The sequence below is a fragment of the Onthophagus taurus genome, chromosome 5 (assembly GCF_036711975.1).
Source record: "Onthophagus taurus isolate NC chromosome 5, IU_Otau_3.0, whole genome shotgun sequence".
NCBI lineage: Eukaryota > Metazoa > Arthropoda > Insecta > Coleoptera > Scarabaeidae > Onthophagus > Onthophagus taurus.
In genome coordinates this window covers 5156978-5173031 of record NC_091970.1, presented here as the reverse complement: position 1 = coordinate 5173031, position 16054 = coordinate 5156978, and the positions used below count along the sequence as shown (strand labels likewise).

Sequence of the window (16054 nt, the reverse complement as noted above, 5' to 3'; positions counted from 1 at the left end):
TTCGGTTCATTGCCGAGTTCAATTTTATTTCAAATCAACCAACTCGGCAACAATTTCGCCGAGGAAATCTACGAGGATGGCGTCTAACAAGCGATTGAAGCAAAAAAAAAAGATGTGAAAAGCTTGCGTCAAGTGTTGCCAACATTTTGACGTAAAGATTGATTTTCTTTCGTTTTGTCGGTTCTTGGCGGGGAGAGCGATAACGATTCAAAATGATCTGACGACAAGAATAAGATAACGCCGCGAAAAAGTTATTTATCTCTCATTGTCGCGGATCGTTGTAATTTCCACCTAAATTTGATAGCTTTTCCGTGCTCGAAGGATCCGCTGAGTGGTTTATGCCGGTCGAGTGCATCACTGTCACGTGTTAATGCTTTTACCGCAAAACCGAGTACTAGCACAGATTAATATTAATGGGGGTTGCATGCTTCGTAGGGTTAGAAATAACTTAGTTACACTTTATTATGTTCCTTTGGTTTATAAACAAAAAAAAAACTAATTTGTTTTTTTATGGTGTCTTTAGTTCCTAATTGTTAAGTTGGATTAAGATTAAAAGTTTTTATTAGCAAATAAGAACGTTATTGAAATTAAAATGATTTCGTTAAAGAGAGACGAAGTGTTAAGAAGAAGAAGTGTTAACCGATTACTATAATCCGCAAAGTTATAGAGTTAGTCAAGGTCGTTTAGAGTCGAAGCGCTACAATTAAATATAAAATACAATCAAGGTGAGGATAATGTACTACGACCCAAAATATTTGGTGTACAGCTTAACAATTACAGATGTTGAGTTCGAATCTTCAACATAGATTTTTAAGTTAATTAAGACATCAGTGGATTATTCTTGCAACAATTTTTAAAAAGAAGAAATTTTTATTTAATTGTTAATAGAACTTAAATGGTGAGAAGTGGAAATGAATCGATTGTATTGTTTGGAACCCGCATCACGTATTAAAGTTTAGGAGTAATCACTTAACAGTTATCATCCTAAAATCCTTGTATAATACCTTCTTCGACATATCATGCAAGTTTTGAGGGAATAAGTCGAAATGGGAATTGAATCTAGAGAGGTATCTAAGCTACTATCTTCCGGTAATTTTGCAACAAATTGGATAGCATCATAATCGAATATTATACGTTCACGTTTCACGTATGATAAAATTGGGAAATAAATTACCGTTTTGCTTTTTACCCCTTCATTTTATGTAGAGTACAAAGAAGCTGTTTTACTTTTCTCAGTCATAACAAGTACAATTTCACTGATTATTTTGATGATGACTGTATCAATTAGTATGATATACAGGGTGGAACAAAAGTATGAAATATAGCTAGTAAATACGCCATTTGTGATTTAAATGAAAAATGTTTCAAATAAAAGCGTCCTGGTTAATTATGGCGCATATTCTGGCTATATTTGTTTATTTGTATTTTTCTTAACTTCGTTGTTATGGTAACAAACATTGTTATCTTAAATGTGATACACAGATTTTTTTACGACTTTTTTTATATTTAAGCGACCTCGGCTTCATTCACTAGAAAGATGTCGATAATGAATAGAAAGCCTCATATAACAAGTGTGATTAAGGGAATGCCTCGGCCGCAAGCGACCTCGGCTTCATTTTCTAAAGAGATGAAAATAATGGAAAGCTTTTAATATAAAGCGTGATTGAGGTAGGACCTCGGCCGCAAGCGGCCTCAGCTTCATTCTCTACAGAGATCAAGATAATGGAGTGCCTTTAATATAAAGTGTCATTGAGGAATGGCCTCGGCCGCAAGCGACCTCGGCTTGATTCGCTAAACAGATGGACATAATGAATGGAAAGCTATAAATATAATGTTCATAGAGGTAGTGCCTCGGCCGCAAACGACCTCGGCTTCATCTTCTACAGAGATGAAGATAATGGAGAGCCTTTAATATAGAGCATCATTGAGGAATGGCCTTGGCCGCAAGCGACTTCGGCTTCATTCGCTAAACAGATGGACATAATGAATGGGAAGCTACAAATATAATGTTCATCGAGGTAGTGCCTCTGCCGCAAGCGACCTCGGTTTTATTCTCTAAAGAGATGAAGATAATGGAAGCGTTTCTAAGCTTTATAACGTTATAATTGGTATTAAAATTTAGGAAACTTGACTCTCTAAAAGAATTAAAAAATCAATATTGCGGCGACCTTGAAATTATAAATTAATTTTTTAACGAAATTTTGTTATATTTTTTCCCATTTAAGTACATAAATTAGACACTTCGGTATAATTTGGCACCAAATTCAAGTTTGAAATGGCTACGGTGCTATTAAGAGATTGCGTCTGTGCATTATTTAACCCCTTTGGCGTCCTGCATCGTCCTGAGGGCGCTACCGTTCTGTAAGCGTCGTGGTTTCGCAAGAGTAACTGCAACGAAACTTCCGCTAACTTATTAACTGCGGATTTTCAGAATAGATTAGCAGCAGCACTTTTTCTACGGCGCAAAATGCGGGCCTAGATGAGACTAAGTGGTGATGTCGGAAGATAGAACTATCGTAATAAAACTGCCGCCGGGAAGCTTTTAGCTGATTGCAATCGTAACGTTTAAAGGGTCGACTTTCGTTTGGTGCATGTCTCAATTTTCATTCAAAAATCGTATATAAATGAGTTTATTTTTTGAGCTTCGCGTTTTGTCATCCAATTTTTTACTTTCTAGACGTCAACATTGACTTCTTCTTTAATAAGTAACGATGGAGGGTCGGTTTGGATAAGTCATGTAGTAACTGGAAAGGAAGGGTCGTTTCTCGAGGTTCCTTTTTAAATTTTAAAATATTAATCAAACGACCACGGCCGCTTTATGCTTTACTCCTCCTCTACGTCGGACGTTTGTTTCCTCTTCCTCCACCTCCGCCTGGTGTATTTAATATAAATGCAAATGGTGCGGTCGAAACAATGCGCGCTAAAATCGAAATGAAAATCGAACCAACATTTTTCACGGGCGAAAATTTGACGTTTCAAACCCGCGAAAATCGGTGTAAATCAAAAACCGGGGGTTTTCTATTAGAACTCCGTTCGAAATTTACGACTAACGCAGAACTAGTTGGTAGCCGGCCGAGTATGAAATTGCGCGCCCGAGTTTAGTTCGAACGGACTAAATCACGGGGTGTGTTTGGGGTTTTTTAAATCCATTTTTTTGTTTATTTTCTCGTAAAGATCATAAAGACGTCCGTGGACAGGACCGTATTCGTCGTTACGGCCCATCGTAATTTTTACGATACGGTCCCGGATGATACGTTTATTTATCGTCTGTGGACGAGCGTCGCGACGACCCTTTATATCAACTTTATAAAGCCCGAAAGTGCATCGAAAAGATTTATGGGGGAGTCTTACACTGACTTGTTTATAATACCCTGCGGTTGGGGGAATTAACGAACCTCTTTAGAAAAGGGGAATTATTCAATTTGAGATTTATTCGTCTCCCCCTTTAAATAAATCCTCCCCATGTGATAAAATTCCCTTGAATTACTTTCAAATACTTAAAAAGAAAAATTTTAAGTTTCTAATGTTGTAATCTTGTAGTTGTGAGTAGCGCCATCTCTGAAACGAAAGCTACTTCACAACATTGGATCAATACTTTCAGTGTAGAGTTCTTAACTTACAGAAGTCTACCTTTAAACATACACATTTCTACTTTTCAAGGAGAGATGGCGCTCGAGTTACCAAAAATGTAAATGAATTTTAATATATTTAAAGTTATACATCAGAAATGTATTTAAGAAAGAAAAAATAAAAGTTTTAGCATAAAAGTCTCGTTCTCGTAATAATTATTTATGTATGGATGAGACGAGTTCGAATACTCGCAATTTAAATATGGAAGTTTCGTCGTAGAACGAGAGCTTCCTCCCTTTGATATTTGAAAACGTGCTTGGTTGCAACTGAAGGGGGTTGAAGTGGCCATTGGACACCTTGGCGACAGTTGCGCCCTTTACAAAGACCGGAATGCGGTGATATTCACTCACGAGTTCCCAAAAGGGGATTTTTCTATTCATATCGTAACAAACACCCACCCCTCATTTTCATTTTTTTTTTTCGATTATCGAGAGGGGGTCAATTCATTTTTTGCTACAAGAATAGTACTTTGTCATCGCCTCCGGATGTTAAATTGTAACGAATAAATATTGGGTTATTGTTTGGACAAAAATTGCTGCGTTTTCGAAGGGGAAAGTTGAGTTATTTATAAACGTTTTTAAACTTTGGATTAATGACTTGTAATTTTTTTTGTGCAAGTTCGTTTTGAAATTCATCTTCTAAACCAATTTATGATCGGACGGAAAAAAACGGGCCATGTTTTATTGAAACTGAAGCGCACCGAACCGCTCCCCTTCTTTTCGGTTTGAGGGATGCCTATAAACTTTTTCGAGTTACCGTCCGCCTGTCTCAATGAAAAATTGGATCAAATTTGTTTTTTAGCTCGATATTCGAACGACGTTTCAAGTTAATATTCAAAAAAGAAAAAAATTACTTTTACCTTCTTTTTATGAATAATAATAATATAAAATTGTTGGAGTAAAAAGTTCTTTTGTTGAATCATCCATTGTTTCTGCCACTCATTGTTATGGTTTCATGAGTTGATTGCAGACTTTGTAAATAACTTGGCAATTTCTGCGCTAGCTACTTCGAATGGGTTGAGGTTGCGATGACTCATTGTCATATTTTCCAGTTCCTAACCATTTGACTAAAGGAAAAGCACTACGAGAAGTAAGCTCATTTTCCATATAAGCAACAACACCATCCCAATAATAATTAACGATACCTCAAGTTTGAAGTATCTGGAAATCCAAGTCATCACAGAATTCTTTCATTTATTAATGCGCTTCTGAGAACAAACTATTTCCTCTACCACCAGGAAACTTGCTCAAATCGTTATGATTCATAGACTAAGAGAAAAGTTAGAAGAGATCACCTCGTATAGACCACTAAGCTTCCTATCTATGATTTCCAAAGTCTTCGAAAACTTGTATACATCAATACGAATAGAAATCCAAATCTAGATATTAGATGTTACGGCGTACGTGATGGCCGCGGAGGCCGATGTCTTCAAAAACGGCCATGTTAATACAAGACCGAATTTCTAAGCTGTACGAGTAGCATCTAGCGTTTCTGTTCCCTGCGTAATAATCTAGATATAAAGCCGGCCTAGAAAATGACGTTGAAGATGGCTTCTTATGAAACGCTGAAGTTACAAAAAAATCGACACCGCACGCAACCTGACCATGACGAACATGAGATAGATTACATACAGAAATCCCAACATTTAATCGCCAACTCCATCTGGTAAAACCTTAAAATTCCAAGATTTCATTTTGCACTGCTTTTCTTAATACTTTTGCAAGTCCAACGACTCTGGAATTCTATCGATGAAAATGGAAATACTTGCACTTTGTCCCTATCCACACTATTAACTGCTGACATCATATCTGACAGATAAGCTCTTATGTACTTGCTACGTTTCTAGTTTTACCAGGAATTTCGCGATGTATAACTACGTGCGAAGAATTTAGCAACCCAACTAAAAAAAGTTTCGCAATGCAGGGAAGCATGCACGTACGAAAAATGGAGACATAGACAGTGTCAATTACGGTGTCTAAATCTCCTGGGAGATTTTGACTTCACTGCACACAGATAAAGAAGAAGATAAAAAATCCTACCTTTAGAAGAAGCCGCTGGGTTCCATTGATTGCATCCACGTTGTAACCAGCTAAGTGAAGATGTACTGCAGCTGACGCCATCAGCCATTAAATCAAGCTTCCTCTGCATCGTCCTCTTATGGGTAAAAGAATTTGGTCGAAGACCTAGAATAGAAAAAAGGAATATAGAAGTTAATTGATAAACTAATATAAATAAAAAGAATTGTAATAACTCATTACAATATAGTTTTCAAGTTATAGTGGAGCTTAATCGTTTTAGTTTCAATTTCGATGTTGTAAGAAAAGTGAGACGGCTAGATGGGTTAAAATAGGGGTTGAAATAGAGATGGAATATAGATGAGAATTAGGGGTGGGGAAAATGGCTTCGGTGCGCTCTCGGTTTCGCGTGCAAATGGATTTAGCGGCACATTTGCATTTACAATAATGTTATTGCGCCTGAATTTGCATATACGAGTCGCGCGTATTAGCGACGAGCACAGTGGCGTCGCGTCGGTTCGGGTCGCCTTTTTCGGTGATTTATGATTGACGACGACCGACACGACGGCTGTCGTCGCGGCGCCGATTCCCGCAGCGATTTATGGACCGGCCGTCCACAACCGACAAACGTCCAATAATGTCGGCTGCAGAACGTCGATAGATCACCACGAATCTGGTTATATTACCACCCCCATCGTTTTATGTCCATGAAGATGACCTCACCGTCGAAACGTCGATGTATTTCCCACAAAATAATTTTAAATTTTAAAAGTGAATGTTTACACGTTTGTACATAAATATAATGATTACATGGAGGCATTCAAATAAACATCGATCACATCGCGCGTGATTTTAGTATTGAATAAAAATTTACGAGATGAATTATTTTATAGTCGAGGCGAACGCGAACTGCAACTTTAAACCGATCGTTCATTTCACGTGTCGATGCATTTGTCCCGCGTTTTGTCGCAATTTCGGGGCCGCCATAAATATTTATAAATCGCGTGTATTTTCATTATGCATACAATGAATTATATTTGTTTACGGGCCGTGTTAACCGAACGAAATTCTGAACACTTACACGTAATAACGATAATTACATAAAATTATTATAATTAATGTTAAGAAATTTTGAATCGTTTAATTTCTATTAATCGCGGTATTATTTAGTAATTCGAAATGAAACGAGAGGTCGTTGATGGTAACGTCGTAAATTTTAACGAGCCCTAATTGCAAAGTAATTATCTCCTCCTTATTCCTTCGCGTCCGGTGCCATCCATTATTTATGCCGGCAAGTTTCCGGCTTTTCGTTGGAGAAAAACTGGAAAAGAACTTCAACCCCCGGATAAATAAAAAATCGGACCAGGTACTCGGCGTAATTAAAAAACTTCCCCGCGAAAAGCGTCGCCATAAATTATCCGAGAAACGAAAAACAGTCGAGATCTACGAAACAAAAGGCCCCGCAGCCACCCCCGAGGTTACCGGATAGAAACGGAAAAGACGATTTATATTTTCCAAACCAACTACCCCACTTTTATACAGTTAAATTCTACCTAGTAAAGTTATATCGTCCTTTCTGTTACATGTATATACATTTATCGGGCCCTCCGATCTATATTAAATTCTTGCCATACGACTAATGCCGGTATAAATTCGAAAATACACTCAGGCGGCGGGGAAAGCTCTTTTCCATTTAAATAAATTCCGCCACCCCGAGCAAAGAGATACGATTGACGTAGATCTCGATGGTGGTGTGTGTGGGCACATTATTTTCGCCATCATTCCAAAGGATAATTGAATCGACCGCCTATCTCTCGACGTCCCGTCGTATATAAAGAGAAGAGGAGGAACCGTGTCTAACGAACTATACCATCCTAATTGGGTGACTCACAAGGGATAAAAAATAAACACACGCGGAGGATTACTTTCAACCCTCACTACAATTTTTCCCCCTTGTTCAAATCACACTAACTAAAATTGTTATAAACCAAGTAAAACTATAAATCAAAAACAAAAAATATAAATGTTAGCGCTCTTAAATAGAATCCAAATCGGGTTATCCTTCCGTAGTTCTACTTTTAATTGTTATTCAGCGCTAGATTTAATATAGTAACACGAAATCGTCTGTTGTGGAAGATTCTAGCGCCTCGCCCGCAAACGACCTTCACGGAGTGAGAGTAAACATCCTCTTATAGGAGATTTTGTATCTTTACGAAGACATATAATGCTGGCAGATATACAATAATCTAAAACTAGAGCTAACACCAGCACTAGAACTAGAGCTAACACCAGCACTAGAACTAACACTATACCTAGAACAAGAAACAGTCGGGTTTAGCCGTCTTAAGAGACGTACGGCTAAACACAAATGTTTCTAGTTCTAGGTTTAGTGCTAGTTCCAGTGCTAGTGTTAACCCTAGTTTTTGTTGTTATTCAGCGTTAGATTGTTGTATATTTTTATTAAATTAAAATAATGCATTTGTATAAAAGAAAACTTTACATTATTTTAAATCCTAGAGCCACTGCCTCGGCAGCATGGCTGCCTCGGCTTTTAGGTAACACATTTGTATTAAAGAAAACTTTACCTTATTTTAAACACTAGAACATCTGCCTCTGTAGCATGGCTGCCTCGGTTTCTAAATAATATGTCATTATTGAAAATTTAGAACTACTGCCTCGGCAGCACAGCTGCCTCGGTTTCTAAACACTATGTTATTATTGACATAGAACTATTGCCTCGGTAACTAATACTAAACCTAGAACTAGAAAATTTCTAATTAGTTTCAAACTATATATTAGTCTTTGTTATTTAACCTTGTTAATTAATGAATACTTAGTTGATTGAATGAATGAAGAGATCGCGTAGGAAGAGTTAAAAAAAGAAATAAAAAAAAAATAAATCGTATGAGGAAAAATTTTCGAGTTAAATTTAAAATCTGTTTCGCCGTACGATTTTCGGTGGCGCTGTGAAATCTGTAAGCCTTGGATAAAAACACGGGTGGGGTAAAGTCGGACAGCCGCGGTAGATAATTCTTAAGCGATAGCGTCCCGGAAATCCCACAAGCTCTATTTATCTTCTTTTTTCGTCCGGGGGAACTGCATGATTTATCCCCGCCAAGCCATTAGCGAAAACGCAAAAGTTGGACCGTTAAATGTTTTCGGGCTGCCGGTTCCGAATCTCTCTCTGCGTTGTCTCTCCTTTTTCCCAAAAATACGTCTCCTACAATAATTTAAGACGTGTTTTTCGAAATCATCCATTTATATGACTCGTTTTAGAAAAGTAATTATACGGAGTGAGTTATATTGATGTTAATTGCCCTTAATTATCCTTCAACAACAACTTGGGCTAATAAAAAATGAAAAGGGTAAGTAAATAAAATCCGGGGGTATGTTTGAAAACGTGGAGAAAAAAATCCTTACACATGGATACGGTGATCGAATTTCACTTGAACCTTCTGCCCGGATGATAGATTAGGGTTCGGTTCGAGTCTGAATTGCGTTTCCAGAAATAAACCCCCCTCTTCTCTTGATTCCACTCAGCACACGTGTTTTCTCTTCACACTGCTTGATTATCGTCGAAACGTTTAACGCTGCCAACAAACCATATATCCGTCGTTACAACACCGGTACTAATTTGCTTTTTGGCGATAGCACCACCAAAACGAAAATCCTGTATTGTTCCGTTTTGAAGGATTATTATTGTTGTCGGGTTGTTTCAGGGATTAACATACACATAAGCCGATTGCAAGTTAACAGTTTCTAAACTCAATCTCCATTTGTATGAATACAATTTTTTTTATATAAATTCCCCTTCAAAAAAATAGTACTGTTTTATTTAATAAAATATAACTTTTGATTCCGCAATGTAATAATTCCATAACGTAATCTGATACTAATTCGAATCAGGAAATCAGGACGTTGAGTGCAGATCAACTAGTGACACTGCGATAGGCCATGAAGATAATATCCCTTCGCACTTAAGAAAAAACTTCCAGAAGGTTCCACTTCCTCCACAAGACCTTAAGCAATATTTTCAAATCGATAGCGACGCTGAAAAAGCAAGACACATTGTTATGAAGAGACTGTGTTACGGTAAAAACAACCAGATTTGGGTGATAAGACTCTCTGGTGTCAGCAGAAGGCAGAAGAAGTAGTACATAACCCAGTAAGAATAACATTAGAGCAGACTTACTTCTCTGGAAGAATGATAATGATAAGAGATTCGCTTTTTGCAAGAAGATCGACACTTCTTCTTCTATGGCTCTACAGACCAAGTCGATCCTTAGCCTCCCTTAACCCTTGCCTCCACTCCTCACTGTCCGACGCAGCTCTCTCCAAACCCCGAATGCCCAAAATATCCCGCATCATCACTCCATTCTCACCACATGTTTGACCCATTTCACCCTTTGTATTCTGATGAATTCCGAGAGGACGTCATCTTTGAAAAGCTGTTATTCTTCATCTGATCGTTCGATATTTAGGGTCCGTAAATCCACTGCAATATTATCTCTCCAACAACCATCAGTCTTTCCAGATCTTCTGTCTCCTAAGATAGCCGCCCCAGCTCAATCTTTCTGACTTTATTACTTTTGCTATATGTGGCTGGTTATATAATTCTTCCAGTACTCTATTAGTTCTTATTCTATACTGCTGTGTGATATTGTCTTTGACTGGTCAGTTTTAATGCACATTTCGATTACTCGATTACATTTCGGTAGCAGGATATGGATGCCCTGCACAAATTAACAGGTTTACTGCTATACCAGTAAACATCGATATAAACATCGGTTGATGCATCCCACTTAGCCAGCCACGCCACAAGCAGACATCAATGTCCAGATGATGAAGATGGAGTTGCAGAGGTAAAAGTTTGAATTCATGAAGATATTATCTGATGTTTTTACCATTTCCTCAATGTTGCGATTTCTGGCCATTTAAATTAAAAATTAAAAAATATTATATACTTCGTGTTGGCAAGGTTTAAATATTTTTGTATATGTAATATAGTTACCTTATAAGTAAATATTCAACTTCTAAGGTAAATAAGTTTTCGATCATACTCTATAACTTGCAAAGTAGGCCTTTGGCATCATTGAAACTGTATATGTATATCTACGACCGTCTAGTCAATTAGCATCGGAGATTATGGTAATCTATGGCAGCTTCCGGTCGTGGTAGTAGCATCGATATCTATGAGGAAGGGCCGGTAACGACTAACGCGAGAGTTCGTCGTCGTGATGTAGTCATCAGGGGTGGTTGGGAATAATTAAAAACCGCCCCCCCGCGGCCCTGGAAATTGAATTGACCTCTCTCCGGGCCCTCAGGCTGCCCGGGTTGTCGGGTTGGGACGCCATTATCCGACGCCCCCCACGTTCGGATAGTTTTGTGTTATTGTGTTACATTCACTTTTTGTTTATAACGTTATTATGTAGCCGTCTATAACTATTAAAAAAGTTAGATTGAGAAAAAATTAAATTAAAAATTTTAAAAAAATTAAAAAATTAAACGGAATCATCATTTTGATTTATGTAGTGAAGTAAGGCAGATGTAAATGTAAATGTGTAAGAAGAAAGATGGACGTACAAGTTGTTATATGAGTAATATTAGCATCCAATTTCTCCCCAATACAATGATAGGGGAACAAGGGAATAAATCAATTACCTGTTAATGTATTCCATAGATTGGATTACAGGTAAACATGCTATGGTTACTGATATTGATGTATTATTTTAAGTAATTCTTTTTGATTAATATTAACTCTATAATACAACATTTTATTCCTTAAGAAGTATTTTAAGTAAATAGAAATTCTCTCCTTCGTAATAATAATACCTTCCGGATTCGGACCTTGATAATTAAACCGTGATGTAAGTGGGGATGGAACCGTGAAATATTAAGGCGTTTTCGAACGGTTATAATTAAAATGAGGGGCGCCTCGCTTTACAAGAAACGAAACGAAACGAAAGGAGAACGTCGTCGAAGAGAGACTTGCGGAGTCCGAAATTTCGCGAATTCGCTATTTCGCGAAACTCCGTTCAAGTTCCGCTCTTCCCTATTGACTCTGGCTGCACAGTTTGAGTTAATTACATCGTTATATCTCCGGTATTTGTTTTGCCTTAAACCGGGGAAGTTCCTCCTCCTCGAAGCCGAGCAATGTACCAGTCCCATTTTGGGAAGTAAAACTTTTACGTTTCAAAACGTTATATTCATCGTCGAGTAATTAAAATATAAAAAGAAATTAATTTTAATTTTAAAATCTAAAATTCGAGAGATTTAAGGATCGCGTTTCAATTCGGTATAATTAAGGTAGATTTGTCAAAATTACCATCTGAAATTGCTTTACGCGTTCAAACAAGCCACATAAAGGCGGTTTTCGAGACCGAAAACAGTTCCCTCGGGGCTGTTGGTGTTATACAAGATGTTTGTTCGGAATAAAGCCGAGGGTTATACAGGTTAAATGAATTTTGACGTCGGGTTCTTAGTCCCTTTTCAAAACCAACCCAATTTAATAAAAACACACTCAATTTATTGCCATCATTTTTTTTGTTACGAATTGAGGTTAAATAATTGTTATAGTTATTGCACTACCAAGTACAATGCAATTCAAACCGAGCAATTCGAACCCCCCCATAAAAGGAAAAGACGTTATTTATTGCGGAGTGTTTACCGAGCTTTCAACCGCGGGGTATTTCACAATTTTGAGACGCCGAAAGAATGGACGGGAAAGATTTATCGGGACGTGCTACCGCGATTTTTAACAACTCTTGTTACCCCACACCCATCGTTTCCATCTAAAGAGACGTTTCTCGTTTCGAACCTAAGTGCTTATATAGATAGATACGGATATTAGCTATAAATCAAAACAAAAAATATTTATAAAAATAATATTAGTAAAACCTCGATATAACGGATTTCGGATATAATCAAGTTGTCCACACAATGTATAAATCAAGGACGGTAGTTCTAGTTTTAATTGTTATTGAGTGATAGATTGTTGTATATTTTTATTGTACGAAAAGTAGAACTAGAATCATTCAGGTTTAGCCGTATGTCTTTTAAGACGGCTAAACCCGAATGTTTCTAGTTCTAGGTCTAGTGTTACTTACTTCTAGTTTTAATTGTGCTTCAGTGCTAGGATGTTATATATTTTTATTAAACTAACACTAAACCTAGAGCTAGAAACATTTGGGTTTAGCCTCACGTCTCTTTAGCCGTCTTAAGAGACGCACACACTTGACTTGACCACGACTAGAGTTATACGGAAAACGAGCACAAAACAAGCAAGAACAAGAATTCTTTCCAACAAATTTTAAATATGTGTCGTTGATTCGACGAAGCATAGCCGTCCAGGGTTAAACAAAAGTTTATTTTATTTTAAAAACTAGAGCCACTGCCTCGGCAGCATAGCTGCCTCGGCTTCTAAATAATATGTCATTATTGAAAATTTAGAAGTACTGCCTCGGCAGCACAGCTGCCTCGGTTTCTAAATACTATGTTATTATTGAAAACCTAGAACTACTGCCTCAGCAGTAAAGCTGCCTCGGTTACTAAATAATATGTTACTATTGAAATCCTTGAACTACTGCCTCGGCAGCATGGCCGCCTCGGCTTCTAAGTAATATATTTGTATTAAAGAAAAGTTTACTTTATTTTGAGAACTATAGCCACTGCCTCGGCAGCACAGCTGCCTCGGTTTCTAAATAATATGTTATTATTGAAAACCTAAAACTAATGCCTCAGCTATCTCGGTTTCTATTATACTGAGATTTTACTATACTTAATTATCAAAAATTATATTGATGTAATTTACTTTTTGCGTGACTTAATATCAAACGTTCTTTCTAGTCCCAATAGTCATTTATAATAAGGGTTTTCACAATAGATGAGACGATGCGTGAACGTCTCGTGCCTTTTGTGCAAGCGAAGGGGTGCCACCACTGTTCCCCTATCGAAGGATAAATGAGAACCTCGGTGAAAAGGAGCCGATTTAAAGGAATCAATTTTTTCTCCTCCATGAATTTCCGCAATTAACCTAACGACTTCTAAACATAGAATACGTTTTCCGCAAGATTGCCTCCCCCACAAACTATTTTTTTTTATTTTTAATTTAAGCGTGATGAGTTCGTAAAGATTTATAAAAAAAGAACCGAAAACGAGGCACGACTCCAATGCAAATTATTTGGAGATTACCATATTTATTTGCAATGATTAACATAATTAATTACAGGGAGGGTTGATGCCCGTTTAAATTATTTTCTTTTTCACTAATTCATCAATTAATTTAACGTAAATAATAATATCAAATTGATATAAAAGAACTGTAAGGAGACTAATTTACGAAAGCAAAGTTTTATGAAACCGAAATAAAGCTTCAATTACGTTAATTAAACGGTTAATTAACCGTCTTCCTTGGGTAGCCCGCATCTAAATGGATGAGTTTTATGTATTTTACATTTCTCATTTAAAACTTTTCGAAAAACTCTTTATTTTATTTATTTAAAGGTTTTAGAGAATTTATATTAACATTTAAAGATGCCGAATTGGGTTGAAATCGTTTTATAATCAGCTAATAGGTTGACATAAATGCGCAAACTCTAACGATGCAGTTTGCTCATTATAACCTAGAGTCTACTGCGACGTTGCCATTTCTATTTTGCCGCAGCAAAGAAGTTTTCGGATGACTAGTAACGGTACGGAGGCGCGGGCGTTGTTATCTAATTATCGCGGAGTTCCCTGCAGTTATTGCAGCCGGAGTTTCGGCACAACTTGTACTACTACCTGCATAATGTTGCACAAAACGTTGCACGTGCGAACCCAGAGAAACTACCAACGTCGCCTTCGGCATTACGGTTTAAACGATAATTACTAACACGGAAACGTCCCTCTAATTGTTTCCGATTACAATATTATTACAATTTTTTTGTATTCATTTTCATCAGAACTCTAAAAGAAGAGATTTTAACGCTTTAAGCAACTTTGAATCAAACTTGGTTGCAAAGAGTTCAATTATACCCCCTGGGGCCATATATTTGTATTTAAAGTGAATACTTACAATCCTTGTAACAGCATAAATACAGGCTTCGCGTGTTCTTGAATAACTGGCGAAACTGGATAATTCTTCTTATTCGGAGATCAAAATCCACTTACTTTTATGTAGTAGCACCTGGAAGATAAGAACAGTACATGAGAAAATATTTTACTTAGGTTGATATATTATAGTCTAGAATTGAGAATTTCTCAAGGTTAGTCAAGGTCACATTGTGTAACCTTGAAATTGACATTCTTAAGATTCGAAACCGGCTTATTATTAGTTATATATGTAATAATATATAATAAAAATTTCTATAATTTTGGACACTTGATTCTGTATGACAACTTAACCAGCATATTTATCCAGAAAAACGATTATTTTGTCAGAAAATTTAAACGCTAAATAATATTAGAAGGTATCCCAAAGGATGTTGAAGATGGCGAATAAATTATCATCCAAATAGAACTTTGCACAAATATCGATGAATATTAATCAGTGCGTAATAATACCTTGCATGTTCTGTAGGGACCATATTCTTAATAGAAAACGAGCACCAACTGAAGAATGCCCACAACATGTTTCATTATGTTATTCACATATGGATAAAGTCCGCGAAATCAAGCAGGTTAATAAAGTAGTTGATAAGGTTGATATATTTGATTATGTAGGAAGTATAAGGAGCACACCGAGATATTCCTACAAATTGTGAATGAACCCAGCAAAGTACAGAATACCTGGCAAACCCGAGTTTTCTCCAATTCACACATATATCATCTGTATATCATCTCTTTTAATGTTATAAGTTATAAGTAATCTTGATTTTATCAAATAGTAAGAACGTGTTTTCAATCGATTTTGACACCCACCAAAAAGCTTTTTCTAACTCCTGGTACTTTTTAAACACTTCAAAATAGATCAAAATCATTTTTTTTAATTCCTCCATCCTTTTTAATTACCCTCGGGGTGTTTTTAATTGATTACAATAATTTTGGCTAACACCAACCAGTTTTATCCATATTCATAAACGCTTTAATTTTTTGAAAAACATCTCCCTTACTAGTATTAAGTTTTCTTGATATTAAAGTAGATCAAAATCTTTTTTTTTTTAATTCCTCCATCGTTTTTGACTACCAGACCTAAGATTAGATCCATACTAAACTGCCTGACTTCACGCAACATCACATAACACAGTTGTTTATCCATATGGTCGTTCTTAGTTCTCTCACGTTGTTCTTGAGGTGCCCACAAGACGATATGTTTATCCTCAAATATATGTTCTAAAAGCCTGCAGTAGCTATTGTAGGCCATCTTCTAGATATCTATGCTTTACCTTATGTACTTGTTATATGATCCCATCCATTAAGATGTTAAAGAAGAT

General features: G+C 36.7%; 2 protein-coding genes across 3 annotated transcripts in view; one reads left to right on the top strand and one right to left on the bottom strand.

Moving 5' to 3' along the window:
• The window catches only part of LOC111426254 (Inositol-3-phosphate synthase), a 70122-nt gene that overhangs the window by 14648 nt on the left and 39420 nt on the right, over positions 1-16054 (bottom strand). The window contains exons 8-9 of the transcript XR_011640476.1: positions 14698-14808; positions 5670-5813 (exon numbers count right to left, since the gene is read on the bottom strand). The gene's annotated coding sequence lies outside the window, so the exon portion shown is untranslated. The remainder of the gene's footprint in view (positions 1-5669; positions 5814-14697; positions 14809-16054) is intronic.
• The window catches only part of LOC111426234 (uncharacterized), a 66300-nt gene that overhangs the window by 20712 nt on the left and 29534 nt on the right, over positions 1-16054 (top strand). The window lies entirely within an intron of this gene.